At 40.6% G+C, this 14,881-nt stretch overlaps 1 protein-coding gene and 1 pseudogene across 25 annotated transcripts in view; both read right to left on the bottom strand.

Annotated features, from left to right (window-relative positions):
- KANK1 (KN motif and ankyrin repeat domains 1) overlaps nt 1–14,881 on the bottom strand; it is a 230,269-nt gene that overhangs the window by 75,985 nt on the left and 139,403 nt on the right. The window lies entirely within an intron of this gene.
- On the bottom strand, nt 5,299–5,881 carry LOC144581986 (eukaryotic translation initiation factor 1 pseudogene; annotated as a pseudogene).

Below are 14,881 nucleotides of genomic sequence, written 5' to 3'. Positions count from 1 at the left end.
CATCAGAGATAACTGCCAACAAATTGAAAATCTAGAAGAAAAGAATATATTCCTGGACACATACAAACAAAACTGAACCATGAAGAAAAAGAAAACCTCAACAAACCAATAGTAAGTAGTAAGATCAAAGCTATAATTAAGTCTCCTATCAAAGAGAAGTCCAGAATCTGATGAATTCTACTAAACATTTCAAGAAGAGCTATAACAGTTCTACTAAAACTCTTCAAAAAAACTGAAGAGGTAGGAATCCTCAAACTTATCCTGCAAGACTGGAATTACTCTGATACCAAAACCAGATAAGGCTGCAATAAAAAAAAAAGACAACCATAGGTTAATTTCACTGATGAACACAGATGGAAAAATCCTCAACAAAATACTAGCAAACTAACTGAACAACATGTTAATAAGATCATTCAACATTTTCAAGTGGGATTCATCTCAGGGATGCAAAGACGGCATAGGCAAATCAATAAATGTGATATATCACATTAACAAAATCAAGAACAAAAAACATATGATCATTTCAGTAAGTGCTGAAAAGCATTCAGTAAAATTCAATATCCCTTTACAATAAAAACCCTCAACAAACCAGGTACAGAGGAAACACTTCAAAATAATAAAGACCATATATGAAAAACCCACAGCTATATATGAAATATTTTATGACAACATACCAAGCAGGGAAAAACTGGAAGCCTTTTCACTAAGATCTGGAAGAAGACAAGAATATGCACTTTCGCTACTTTTATTCAACATAAAGTAGAAGTCCTGGCCAGACAATTAGGCAAGAAAAATAAATAAAAGGGATTCATATTGGAAAGAAAGAAGTCAAACTGCCTTTCAACGTAGATGACAAGATCTTCTATTTTTAAAAACGAAAAAACTACTACACCTCACAAGTGAATTTAGTCAAGTTGCAGGATACAAAACCAACATACAAAAATCAGTAGCATTTATATATACCAACAGTAAACAATCTGAAAAAGAAAGCAAGAAAGCAATCTAATTTATTATAGCTACAAAGAATGTAAAATACCCAGTAATTGTTTTTGTTGTTGTTGTTGTGACAGGGTTTTGCTCTGTCACCCAGGTTGCAGTGCAGTGGCATGATCACAGCTCATTGCAGTCTTGACCTCTTGGTCTCACATGATCCTCTTACTTCAGTACCCCAAGTAGCTGTGACCATAGGTGCATACAACAATGTCTGGCTAACATTTTGATTTTTTGTAGAGATGAGGTCATACTATGCTCCCCAGACTGGTCTCAAACTCCTGGGCTCAAGCCATTCTTCTGGTTTGGCCTCTCAAAGTATTGAAACTGCAGGTGGCCGGGCGCGGTGGCTCACGCCTGTAATCCCAGCACTTTGGGAGGTCGAGGCGGGTGGATCATGAGGTCAAGAGATCGAGACCATCCTGGTCAACATGGTGAAAGCCTGTCTCTACTAAAAATACAAAAAATTAGCTGGGCATGGTGGCGTGTGCCTGTAATCCCAGCTACTTAGGAGGCGGAGGCAGGAGAATTGCCTGAACCGAGGAGGCGGAGGCTGCAGTGAGCCGAGATTGCGCCATTGCACTCCAGCCTGGGTAACAAGAGCGAAACTCCGTCTCAAAAAAAATAAAAAAAGAAAGGAAACCAATATGCTGAAGAGAGATCTGTACTCGCATGTTTATTGCAGCACTATTCACAATAGCCAAAATATGGAATTAACCCAAGTGTCTATCAATGGATGAATAAAGAAAATGTGGTATACTGGGAGGCCAACGCGGGTGGATTGCTTGAATTCAGGAGTTTGAGACCAGCCTGGGCAACATAGCAGGACCCATTTCTACAAAATAATAATACATATTTAAAAAGAAAATGTGATATAAATACACAATAGATTATTATCCAGCCATAAAACAAATAAAATCCTGTCATTTGGAGCAACATGGATAAAACTAGGGGTCATTATGTTCAGTGAAACAAGCAAAGCACAGAAAAACAAATTTCGCATGTTCTCATTCATAAGTGGGAGCTACAAAAGTCAGTCTCATGAAGATAGAAGACTGGTGGTTGCCAGAAGCTGGGAACAGTAGTGGGGAAAGGGGATCAAGAGTGGTTGATTAATGGGTATAAACACACTTAGAATAAGTAAGACTTGGTGCTTGACAGATCAGTAGAATAGCTACAGATAACATTAATCAAGTGTGTATTAATACACTCAAAATAGCTTGAAAAGAATAATTCGGCCGGGCGCCGTGGCTCAAGCCTGTAATCCCAGCACTTTGGGAGGCCGAGGCGGGTGGATCACGAGGTCGAGAGATCAAGACCATCCTGGTCAACATGGTGAAACCCCGTCTCTACTAAAAAAAATACAAAAAATTAGCTGGGCACGGTGGTGCGTGCCTGTAATCCCAGCTACTCGGGAGGCTGAGGCAGGAGAATTGCCTGAACCCAGGAGGTAGAGGTTGTGGTGAGCCGAGATAGCGCCATTGCACTCCAGCCTAGGTAACAAGAGCGAAACTCCGTCTCAACAACAAAAAAAAAAGAATAATTCAAAAGTTCCTAGCATAAACAACAGATAAATATTTAAAGTGACTGATACCCCAATTACCCTGATTTGATTACATAAATGTATCAAATTATCACATGGACCCCCAAAATATGTACATTTAATATTTATCAATTTTAAAAATGAAAAATATGAAAGGAGAAAGCACCATTTTGATGTGAAAGTTCTAGAATCTTTTTATAAGATATCACAGTATTTTTGTTCATGTAACAATAAAATTAAAGAGGCAATATAATTAACTTTACCTAAAATCTGGAAAAGACAGAATATACAAAATTTATTCAATCTTGCAACTCTATCAATTGTTATCACTGGAGGCTGTTTTCAATATTTTATATACTTTTATGAATATTTTAATTAATTACCATAATACATTTTAAAGATCTACAATATCCTAGAATTTGTACCAGGCACTCTTTAGTTTCTATGTTGGAGGCATAACATGGACTAAGGCATTGTACCTTCCCCAGCAGTTCACACACTAGTGCTGAAGGCAAATATTATAGACACAATTAGAAGAGTAGTGTTTACACAGTTCAATTCCTCCATAGAAAAGTGGTCTTATTTTGTTTGAAAAGCGTATAAGAGATCAAAAAAATTATTCATAATAAGAGATCACTTGGCCTAAGTCTTAAAGGATGAGTGAGTACTTTTCAGGACAAGAAAGGTGGAAGGGGATTACAGGCAGAGGGGATGGCACATGCAAGGGTGAAAGATGAGAGGACGCACATGGCAAGTAGCAGCTGGGGCTAGAGCATAGTTTGCTTATGAAGGCTTAGTTATAAAAGAAGCAAATTGCCTGAGACAAAGATGACCTAAGGAGACTGGGTAATAAAGAGGAACCTAAATTACCTAGATTCTAAAAGAACCAAACTGAAAAACACTCATAAACAAATACAAATATTTTACCCTAACAAAAAATGCAGAGCTCATTTGATTTCTTCAAGTCAGTCAGTCTTTCATACAGGCAACCGAAAACCTGTCTTACCATACATCAAGTCTGATTACTCACATATTCCTGTAGAATACAAAAAAAAAGTCAGTAATTACTTTAAAGTAACAATTAAAAGTATGCTGGAGTATAAACTCTGGCCACAATTTATTATCTGATTATCTTCTGGTGATTTCCAATACTGGCGCCTACCATAGGAAGAGTAAGGGTAATATTACCAGCTTTTAGATATTTTGCAACCAAACTACCCAATATGACCCAAAACATTTGGCTTCCTCAAATACAGCAGATAATTTTCTTGGTATGAGTAGGGTAGAGGTAAAAAGGAATCTCAGTTATGAATCAAGATCTAAATTACAATCTTTGTTAGTCAGTTTCTACTGCTACAAAGCAATACCTCAGACTGGGTACTTTTTAAAGCAATGAGATTTATTTTGGCTCATGGTTCTGCAGGATGTACAGAAAGTGCGGTACCAGTATCTGCTTCTGATGAGGGCCTTGAGAAACTTAGAGAAGGCAAGGGGGAGCCGGCATATTTCCTGGTGAGGTATGGAGCAACAGAGCAAGGGGGAAGGTGCCAGGCTCTTTTTTAACTAGCTCTCTCATGAAGTCAGGGGGAAAACCTCATCACCATAGGGAGGCACCAAGCCATTCATGAGGAATCTGCCCCCAGGATGCAGACATCTCCCACCAGGCTCCATTTCCAACAGTGGGTATCACATGTACTGTTAATGAAAAGTTCAAGTGTGCCTGGGACTGTCACTAAGTAAAAGGGGGACATGTAACACATCCTCATATTCTCTTTTGTTTTCTGTAAACAAGTTTTATTTAAATAAGGGTTTAGGCGGGGATCAGTGGCTCACATCTGTAATCCTAGCACTTTGGGAGGCTGAGGTGGGTGGATCACCTGAGCAGAAGTTCGAGACCAGCCTGGCCAACATACGAAACCCTGTCTCTACTAAAAATGCAAAAATTATCTGCATGTGGTGGCACATGCCTGTAATCCCAGCTACTCGGGAGGCTGAGGCAGGAGAATTGCTTGAACGCAGGAGGTGGAGACTGCAGTGAGCCGGGATCACGCCACTGCACTCCAGCCTGGGCAACAAAGTGAGACTGTCTCAAAAAAAAAAAAAAAGAAGAAGGTTTAAATACATAACATTAAAACTGGAGGGGGAAAAAACTCTTAAAACCAGTTTGTTACTTCACATGTCATTGGGCACCTGTTGCATTAAGTTGCAAGCTCTATAACTAAGTACATGACTGGTACATCAGTTTGAGATTTATTGCCTTGTCAAAAGTTTAACTTTGATGGAAGGTTGATCTCACATTCTGGTGTTTGGACATCCCTTAGTATGCCTGATCAAAAAGATCTTTGTGGCAAGCCAGATATCCTATCTCCTCACTATAGGGAAGGGGGCCTCTCTAAAGCTATGCCCACTGGTCAGGTTGGAGATGCCAGGGGATCTTTCGTTGACTATCAGAGGCTCCTTTCCCATGGTATAGCTGCTGTTGCTGCCTTACCCCCATCTCTCCTCTCAGATTCACTCAGATTGTTCAGGCGGTGACATTCTCTTAGGGCAGGGGACTCTACAGAGGGAGAATGGAGGAGCTTCTTACCAGACATAGTTGTCTATGATTTTAGGGCTCTGGGCATGGCTGAAACATGATGATATTGCTTTGTTTTAGGCTTGACACCGCCAGGTGCCTACTGCTTGATCTCTGTTTAAATGAAGAACTTCAAGACTGGACACATGGCTCTTTTCAGTTTACTGCATGAAGGAGTTACACTAGTCCAAGTTAAAAGCAGATCACAAATGGTTACATTATACAAGCTGTGAGGTTTTCAAACTTGTGACAAGGGACAGAAAGGAAATTCTATTAATTGCAAGGAAATCCTCACTCAAGCTTCAGTGAGCCATAGCACTTAAAACCCATGAACCTTTAGCTGATTGTCCTTAGTTATTTCAATCTCTACAAGGAAGTGGCATGTTCTTGCGCTGGTCACCCTGTAGCTGAATGACTTCTCCATATTCTGGATGCTCAATTACAGTACCGTTGCGGGCAAACTTCTTTTTAAATGCCTTCATTGGTTTCTTTTTATCATACTCATCAGCAATCTCTTGGACAGTAGTAAGGGTCTTCCTGCTGTTCCTCTGTTGGATGAATTCTTATATGGATATAATCCTCAGTGTCAGCAGGAAGCAGGTCATCACCCTTACTTGCATCAGCAAAGGGGTGGAAAGAGTGGAAGTTTTGGATTGTGGACATATGACACAATTCCTTTCCCTCAGCGGAAATGGCTGCAAAAGTGGGGAGTGGCAGGAGAAGGGGGAGCCAAGTTCTTGGCAATGGCGGCTCAGTGACTGGGGGCCCGTCAGATTCTTAACCTGAAAACACTGGTGCTTGATATGGGTTGGATTTGTGTCCCCACCCAAATCTTATGAGTTATAATCCTCAGTGTTGGAAGAGGGTCCTGGTGGGAGGTGATTAGATGGTGGGGGGACTTTCCTTGAGAACTGGTTGCTTAAAAGTGCATAGCATCACCTCCTTCCCTCTTTTTCTCCTGCTCCCACCACATAGGACATGCCACCTTTCCCTTCCCCTTCCACCATGATTGTAAGCTTCCTGAGGCCTTCCCAGCCATGCTTCCTTTACAGCCTGTGGAACTGTAAGCCAATTAAACCTCTTTAATTTATAAATTACCCAGTCTCAGGTAGTTCTTTACAGTAATACAAGAACAGACTAATACAGTTCTTAAAATGGGTTCCCAGAACAGCGCCATCGGCATTATCGTCTGGGAACTTGTTAGAAATCCAAATTTTTGGGCCCCATCCCAGACCTGCTGAAACAGGAACTCTGGGTTTGGGGCCCTGCAATGTGCATTTTGATAACCCTGTAGGTGACTCTGACATAGGCCAAAAGTTCTCAAAACCCTTATCTCAAAGATGGGTTGACTTAGAAAAGATTATGCCCTAAGGCACCAAGACCCAAGAATATCCTCCGATTTTAAGAAAATGATACCTTGGGATTTAGAAAACATCCCAGGAAGCCTAACTTTGTTTCACTCATTTATTCAAAAATATTGACTGAGAACTCAGCATGCAATAGGCACAGTGCTAGGCACTACAGTGGTAAACAAAATAAACTCAGTTCTTGCCTTTTTGAGTCTTATAGGCAGGAATTGTATAGGCACAAAAAAGTTATAAACATATTATGCTAAATGCTATGATGGAGAAAAAAACAGGTGTTGAGTGAGAATAACGGAGGTACCCTTTCTTAGGACTGAAGTTGAGCGTATATAGATGTACAGGAATAGGTGGTCCTTAAGAGTTTCTCCAGGGAAATAACTTTGAAGCTAAGACCTTAAGGATAGGGAGGAGTTAACTAGGGGGAAGGTAGAAGGTAAAAATGGTCCAGGGAACATCATAGAGCCCAGAAATAGACCCACTCAAATGTGCCCATATGATTTTTGACACAGGCATTTCAGAAAAGAGAGGAAAAGTCTTTCAGAAAAGGAAGGAAAGTATTTTCAACAAACAGTGCTATAGCAATCTGACATCTATAGTTAAAATAATGAATCTTCCTAATGTTCTGTCTTATGCAAATGTTAATTTCAAATGAATCTTAAATCTAAAATTGAAAAAAAAAAACAACAACAAAACCTTAAGAAAACCTAGAAGCTCTTTAAGAGCTAGGGCTTGGAGAGGTCTAGACACAACACCAAAGTAAGAACCAGAAAAATAAAAATGAACAATGTGGTCTTCATCAAAATTATACTCTTTTTTTTTTTTTCTTTAAAAGATCTGGAGGCTCAGGGGCAAGAAAGAGCTCAATATATTTGAGCAAATGAGTTTTTAAGAGAGGGAAAGAACAGGTTGGGCTGAAGTGAGAAAGAGATAAGCAGAGGCTAGGTTATGAAACTTGCTTAGTCCTGCTGGTCATAGTAGGAAGACTAGGTTTTCTTCTAAGTTAAAAGTAACTAATAGGTTTAAGCTGATGAGTAAAATAAAACAAATGATTTTTCATTTTTAAGTGTTTCGTTTATGCATCGGCTTCCTACTATCTTTAAAGAGAGTAGCTCTGGGCTTCCTTAGTTTATTATCATGGGGAAAGGACCCTGGATATTCCAGGAATGGTTCGTTCAGATTTCACAAGGAGGATTTCACCTTGAAGATATAACCAGCCCTTTGAATTAAAAAGTACATATATTTTTTCCACTGTTTAAAGCAGAAAGGAGTTGGGGATGGTGGTACATGCCTGTAGTCCCAGCTACTTCTGAGGCTGAGACAAGAGTTCGTGGCTACAGTGAGCTATGATTGCACCTGTGAATAGCCACTACATTCCAGTCTGGGCAACTTAGGGAGAGCCTGTAATACCCCTACACCACCAGCCCCAAGAAGACAGAAAGGCTCAGCCATGCCACATGGAAATCTCCCAGATTTTCTTGTGTTTTCTCAAGAACATACAAGTTCCTAACTTACTTAAGCTTTAAAGAGGTCAAATATCTGACCTAGAAGGCGCTTTCCAATTTGCTGCCTGATAAAAGCTCTCGCAACGTAAAATTCATGTTACCAACACAGGATATGCACCTCAACTGAAAATGGGTACGGGATAAACTGTAACCAGAGACTGAATTTGGAGTTTGAAAAGAGAGAACCAAATCAAAACCACAATATCACCTCATACTCATTAGGATGGCCACTACTAAAAAAACAAAAACAGAAACAAAATAAGCATTGGTAGCATGTGGAGAAACTGGAACCCTACATTGGTCAGGGTTGTTGGTGAAATGGTAAAATGGTACAACCGCTATACAAAACAGTATAGAAATTCCTCAAGAAAATAAGAAATAGAACTACCATATGATCCAACAATTCTACTTCTGGATATATGTCCAAAAGAACTGAAAAAAGGCACTCGAAGAGGTATCTGTACCTCCATGCTAACTGCAGAAATATTCACAATGACCAAGAGGCAGAAACAACCTAAATGTCCATTAACAGATGAATGCCTAAGGAAAATGTAGTATATACATACAATATGTGCATATATATTTTAGGCCAAAAAAAGGAAATTCTGACACGTGCTACTACATGAATAGAATAGAAACTTGAGGACATTATGCTAAGTGAAATAAGCCAATCACAAAAAGCCAAATTTCCACACCATATACATGCAATTAAATGCATAGAAACAGAAAGTAGAAAGGTTGGTGCCAGGGGCTGGCAGGTCGGGGAAACACAGAGTTGTTTGATGAGTATAGAATTTCAGTCATGTGCAATGGAAAAGTTCTAGAGATCTGTCATATGGCAATGTGCATACAGTTAACAATAATAAAATGTACACTTAAAAATTAAGAACGTAAATCTGTTATGTGTTTTTTACTGCAATTAAAAAAGAAAAGAGCAGAAGTAGCATTTATGGGGCTCCAGTCACACTCAAGGTCAAGCTGCCTTATGTTGTTTTCCTTTAGTGAAAATAAACCTCACTTAAGCTTCTCCCTTTTTAAAAGAGGAGTCTCAGAACATTCTCTGCTTTTTTATCATCACAGACTCCCCTGATGGAACAAGCACATCACTTTCACGATTCTTCAAGACTTCCGCTGATGTTCACCTACCCACGCTAGACAGGCAATTATTCAGGCGCAGGGGCACCTGCCATGAAGATACCCTTTAAAAGTAGGAAATGACTGAAAAAGCCTCTTCCCATTCTGCTGAGGAATGCCTTTGAGAACAGCAGTATAGTCATAGACTGACAAATGACAGGTTACACCTAGGTGACACAGCCTTGACCCTTGGCCAGCATGAGGTGGAGGCAGAAGGGAGGACCACTGGCTCAGCCCCACCCATTTCCTAAAGATGCTTCTGCAGCCTCTCACTAATTCAAATACCATCAACCACTTCTGCCATGTTCAGCTGGGAAAATGCAACAGGCCAGGGAAACATTCCACAGAAGGGACTTAAACCTTCCTCCTCATGCAAAGGTCTTGTCTTTCCCTCTCTCCTTCTGAACAGGCTCTGATGGCAAGGTCTCAACCTGACCACACTAGGAAAAGTGCCAGACTGTGGGACCTGCCAGAGAAAAGGCTTCACCCCTAACCCAGGCTGGAAAGGTTGGGCTCAAGCCAGAGACACAGGATGAAGCCATGTCACAACAAGACTGGCTTCCAGAGCCTGCAGTCTGACAGCATGAAAGTGCCAAAAGTGACTAGCCTGCAACGAGGCCCTGGGGCATTACTAAACTTTGGGCCTCCTGGGGCAATAACACCTGATGTGCAGGGTCTGAGGCAAGAAGGAAGCCAGAAGGCAAGAATCTCAAATCCAGACAGTGAACACTGGGGCCCAGTTATAAAGGGGAAAAGCCTGTTAATATGTGTGTCATACTAAAGCAAAATTAATTTACAAATATTTGTTTGAAACTCTGAGTAAGCAGGTAGGGAGAAGCAAAAACAAAATGTTTTAGCCATCAAGGGAAGGGAAATAGTCATTAATGGCAAAATATTTACTGTTCCTAATTTAAGGAATCTGAAATCTTAGTGACATTGCATTTATTTGTTCTATACTACTTACAAATATATAAAAACTATGTGTTGATAAGGACTTACATAGGTTTCTAAACACTTTCTAACCACCTCACTATTCAAAGTGTGGACCCCCGGCCAATAGCAGCAGCATCTGCCTCACTTGTTTGAAAATAGGGGCATCTTGGGCACTACCCTAGACCTACAGAATCCATCTGCAGTTCAGCAAGATCCCCAGGTGATTTGTAGGCGCACTGAAATGGGAGGAGAACTGGTTTAGCCTTTATTTTTCCCCATTACGTCCTAAGCTTCCTAACCTATTACCTTTTATCTGAAGTGACCTACAGAAATGGTTCACAACCTTGGATGATTTTTCTTTTTTTTTTTTTGAGATGGAGTTTCAATCTTGTTGCGCAGGCTGGATTGCTATGGTGTGATCTCGGCTCACTCACTGCAACCCCTGCCTCCCAGTTTCAAGTAATTCTCCTGCCTCAGCCTCCTGACTAGCAAGCATGCACCACCAGGCATGGCTAATATTTTCTATTTTTAGTAGAGACAGGTTTCGCCATGTTGGCCAGGCTGGTCTCAAACTCCTAAACTCAGGTGATCCACCCACCTCAGCCTCCCAGAGTGCTGGGGTTATAGGCATGAGCCACTGCGGCCAGCTGGATGATTATTAGAATTACTGTCTAGGCCCCACCAAAGACCAATTAAACTATTCTCTGGGTGTGGGACCTGAGCAGGAGTACTTTTAAAAGCTCCTCCAGGAGACTGCAACTGCTGCATTTCAGAGTTATTGGTCTATTCCAGTGGTTCTCAAAATGTGGTCCCAGACCAGCAGCATCACCATCACTAAGGAACTTGTCAGAAGTCCCTTGTCAGAACTTTTTCCTTCCCTCCTTTCTCTCTCTCTCACACACACACACACACACACACACACACACAAACAGGCACACACACTTCATGACTATGCTTTTTAAAAAGAAACTCAGTAAAACTTCAGGTAATTCTCAGAAAGCAGGTATTCTGGTATCTCTTTTGCATAATATATTTGGTCCCGGAAATAAAAGTATTTTTGTCTTAAAAGGGTTAGTTAAAATTCATTTAAAAATGTGGATGCTGCTAGGGGCTGATGGAGTCATAAGGGTGAAAGCAGACAACGGATGAGAAAACTATTAGAATGGTAAATATATTGTTCCTTCTGGTTTGAGTTAGTGTTTGAAAAAAAAATTCTATTGTCCTGTGAGTGGTCTGCAAACAAGTGATGCTCTATGGGGCCTACCTGATAGCAATAGTACAGTAGTTCCTCCAAACATGATAATATAGTATCCCAAGACTCTCACAGAGATTTTGATTCAGTGAGTCTGACACGGGGTCAAAACATACATTTTTAACAAATATTTTCAAGTGATTCTTGTCCTCAGCAAAATTTGGAAAACATACTGTCTTCCAAGACTCTTATTCTTGCGATGGCTCTAGCCTGTAATCCAGTACTTTGGGAGGCTGAGGCGGGCAGATCACAAAGTCAGGAGTTCAAGACCAGCCTGGCCAACATAGTGAAACTCTGTCTATACTAAAAATACAAAAATTAACCGGGTTTGGTGGCATGCGCCTATAGTCCCAGCTACTCGGGAGACTGAGGTGGGAGAAACTCTTAAACCCGGGAGGTGGAGGTAGCAGAGAGCCAAGATCACACCACTACACTCCAGCCTGGGTGACAGAGTCAGGCTCTGTCTCAAAAAAATAAAAATAAAAAAAGACTCTTATTCTGTAAGCCACTGTTTCTCAAAGTGTGGCCCTGGACCAGTGGTGTCAGCATCACCTAGGGACTGTAAAAATGCATGTTCTTGGGCCCCATGCTGAGATACTGAATCAGAAACTCTTCAGGAGATACTGAATCAGAAACTCTTCAGGTAAATCCAGTCATCAGTGTGTTAACCACTGCATGAGGCCACTTTCAAAACTTATATCTTTTAAGTAAAAACTATCTGCTCTTATTCAAACACCTAATTTTTGGTAAGAAGCCACTCAATTTGAGCCTCAGTTTGTATCTTTCATGTGGAAGCATGAAAGGGCATAATGAACAGTCTTTGGCTAGAGCCATGAAATATCCATGTTGACAGGAACAGAGTGGAGCACGCTGCAAAAAATGAAAGCAGCTGTACTAGTATGATGAGAGCATTAAAAAATATTACACAATTTTACTTTTATTGGAATGACAATCTAACAGCAACTATAAACACAAAGAAAACACTAAGTATCTAATGTGATGAGACTTGTTCCTCTTCCTAGTTGCTATCTTTTCCTTCTTTTTATTTGAAAGAAAACATATTTGCCACAAAGGTATGAAAACCAGATCACAGTTCCATTACCTCCAAATGCAAGAGAACTGCTTAAAAACAGGTGAGCACAAGACAAAGGGCATTTATAACACAGGACAGGCTTTGCAGGGCTCTTGAAACCACTGAAATGAAATGCAAAGTTTTGTGGTTTTCAGCAAACATGCACTGTTCAAGAGAGAGGTTTTGCAGCCTTTATTAGATACCCCAAAGAGGCCAGACCCAAGGAAGGTCAACAACCTCTGAATTTCCACACATTTCACTGAACACAGATCTAGACAAAAGTCCTATTAATTTAATCTTCTATGATATGAAAATAAAAACAAAATCAACAAGATTCTCTTACCCAGAAACCTTTTGCTCTGGCCTTAAAAACCGCTTGTGAGAACTGGAGACTAATCCATCATAGCAGAGCTTAGAGACAAGCAAAGTAGCAGCACTAGATAGACCAAGAGCCTGGGAACTGCATTTCCATTTTCATTTTCACTTGGCCTGGAACCACCTCTGGGACTCTGGGAACGTTACTTAAATGCTCTGGGCCTCAGATTCTTCATGTCCAGACTGGGAGAGCCCTAATGACACTTCCAGGCCTGACAGACATTCTATGATTATGCTCTTCTAAATCCTGGGCCCACAGGGAACACAAGCCTCCCTTTAGCTGGCACTGCTAAATAAAGTTAAGACCATATAGGATGCTGTGTATGAGTCAGCAGGACAGAGGTCTTGCCTCACAGGACCCAGCTGTGCACAGGAAGCTTCCCTGGCACAATGATGACTAGTCAGAGAATTCCCACCGCCAATGCCAGAAGAGATGCTAAAACACCTGGGCTCTGTTTTCTCCTCTAACTTAGCTCCCAGGGTGGCTACTTTTTTTCCATCCCTTCCAAATTAAGTTTTCTATTCCCTCTCTATGTACTAGAACTTAATATTCAACAATAAAGAAATGCATGAGAGAGAAAGTAAAAAATCAGCTGTAATTCCACTACTAGCAACGTTTTGGAGTAATTCTTCCTTGTGTTTACATAAGCTTGTATGTACCTATACATTTTCCCCAAATGTTCCTTTATAACTTTTGACTTCATATCATAGTCATCTTCCTATGATAACCACATCTCTCTTTAATGGCTGCATAGTACTCCCTTTCATATTTGTGCCATTTGATCTTTCTTTATTGTTGAATAGATTGTTTCTTCACACCACAAACACTTTATTTTATCTTTGAGACAGTTTTGCTCTTGTCGCCCAGGCTGGAGTGCAATGGTACAATCTCAGCTCACTGCAACCTCTGCCTCCCAGGTTCAAGTGATTCTCCTGCCTCAGCCTCCTGAGAAGCTGGGATTACAGGCACGTGCCATCATGCCTGGCTATTATTTGTATTTTTGGTAGAGATGGGGTTTCACCATGTTGGCCAGGCTGGTCTCAAACTCCTGACCTCAGGAAATCCACCTGCCTTAGCCTCCCAAAGTGCTGGGATTACAGGCATGAGCCACCATGTCTGGCTCACACTGCAAACACTTCGATGAGCATACTTTTACATATAGCTTTCGGTACCTGTCCAATAATTCCAAACAAATATTTGCAATAATTAATTATAAATGGGTAAATTACAAGAAGTGAATTTGTGAGATGAAGAAAACAGAGCCTACACATTATAGATAATGTCAGTCTGTCCTTCAGAAAGTAGGTAATTTATATTCTCACCAAAATGTTATAGGAGGGCCAGTGAAACTAGATTCCATTCCTAAATTTATTGCTTTGAACACAGTAAACACATCCTCAAAACAATGTATCAAAAATATCTGCATACTATTAATTTTAATATAGCAACTTTAGGTTTTTCACATGGGATTCTACATTCTTTTTTTTTTTTGAGACAAAGTCTCGCTCTTGTCCCCCAGGCTAGAGTGTAATGGGTGATCTTGGTTCACTACAACCTCAGCAATTCTCCTGCCTCAGCCTCTCGAGTAGCTGGGATTACAGGCACCTGCCATCACGCCTGGCTAATTTTTGTATTTTTAGTAGAGACAGGGTTTCACCATGTTGGCCAGGCTGGTCTCAAACTCCTGACCTCAGGTGATCCACCCATCTCGGCCTCCCAAAGTGCTGGGGATTACAGGTGTGAGCCACTGCACCCAGCCCTACATTTATTTTTCATTTCTGGCTCAGAGCAGTTTATATTTTATAAAACTCAACCTCTGTATACCATACAAACATTATGAAGGTAAATTTGCAGAAATAATTTTTGAAATTCTCTCATCCACACGTCTAAGGATTGAAAATCCCTAACTTACTTAAAGCATTTCATTATCCACTACATTATATGCAGCCTGATGTGTAAAACAATTAGTCAAAATAGAGATGTGAATAAACTCCAGACTTCTGTCCTAAGACTGAAGAGGTCATTGTATTGCGAGAACAGACTGAGTCGAGAACAGACTGAGTCGAGAACAGGGTTGGACCCAAGGTAACCTGTGGAACAAGCGCATTCCTTTACCCTCTAAACAGAGGATGGATCTAAT

Source organism: Callithrix jacchus, chromosome 1 (genome assembly GCF_049354715.1).
Source record: "Callithrix jacchus isolate 240 chromosome 1, calJac240_pri, whole genome shotgun sequence".
Classification (NCBI taxonomy): Eukaryota; Metazoa; Chordata; class Mammalia; order Primates; family Cebidae; genus Callithrix; species Callithrix jacchus.
The sequence above is the reverse complement of the archived record's forward strand: the minus strand, read 5'-3'. Positions and strand labels throughout refer to the sequence as shown.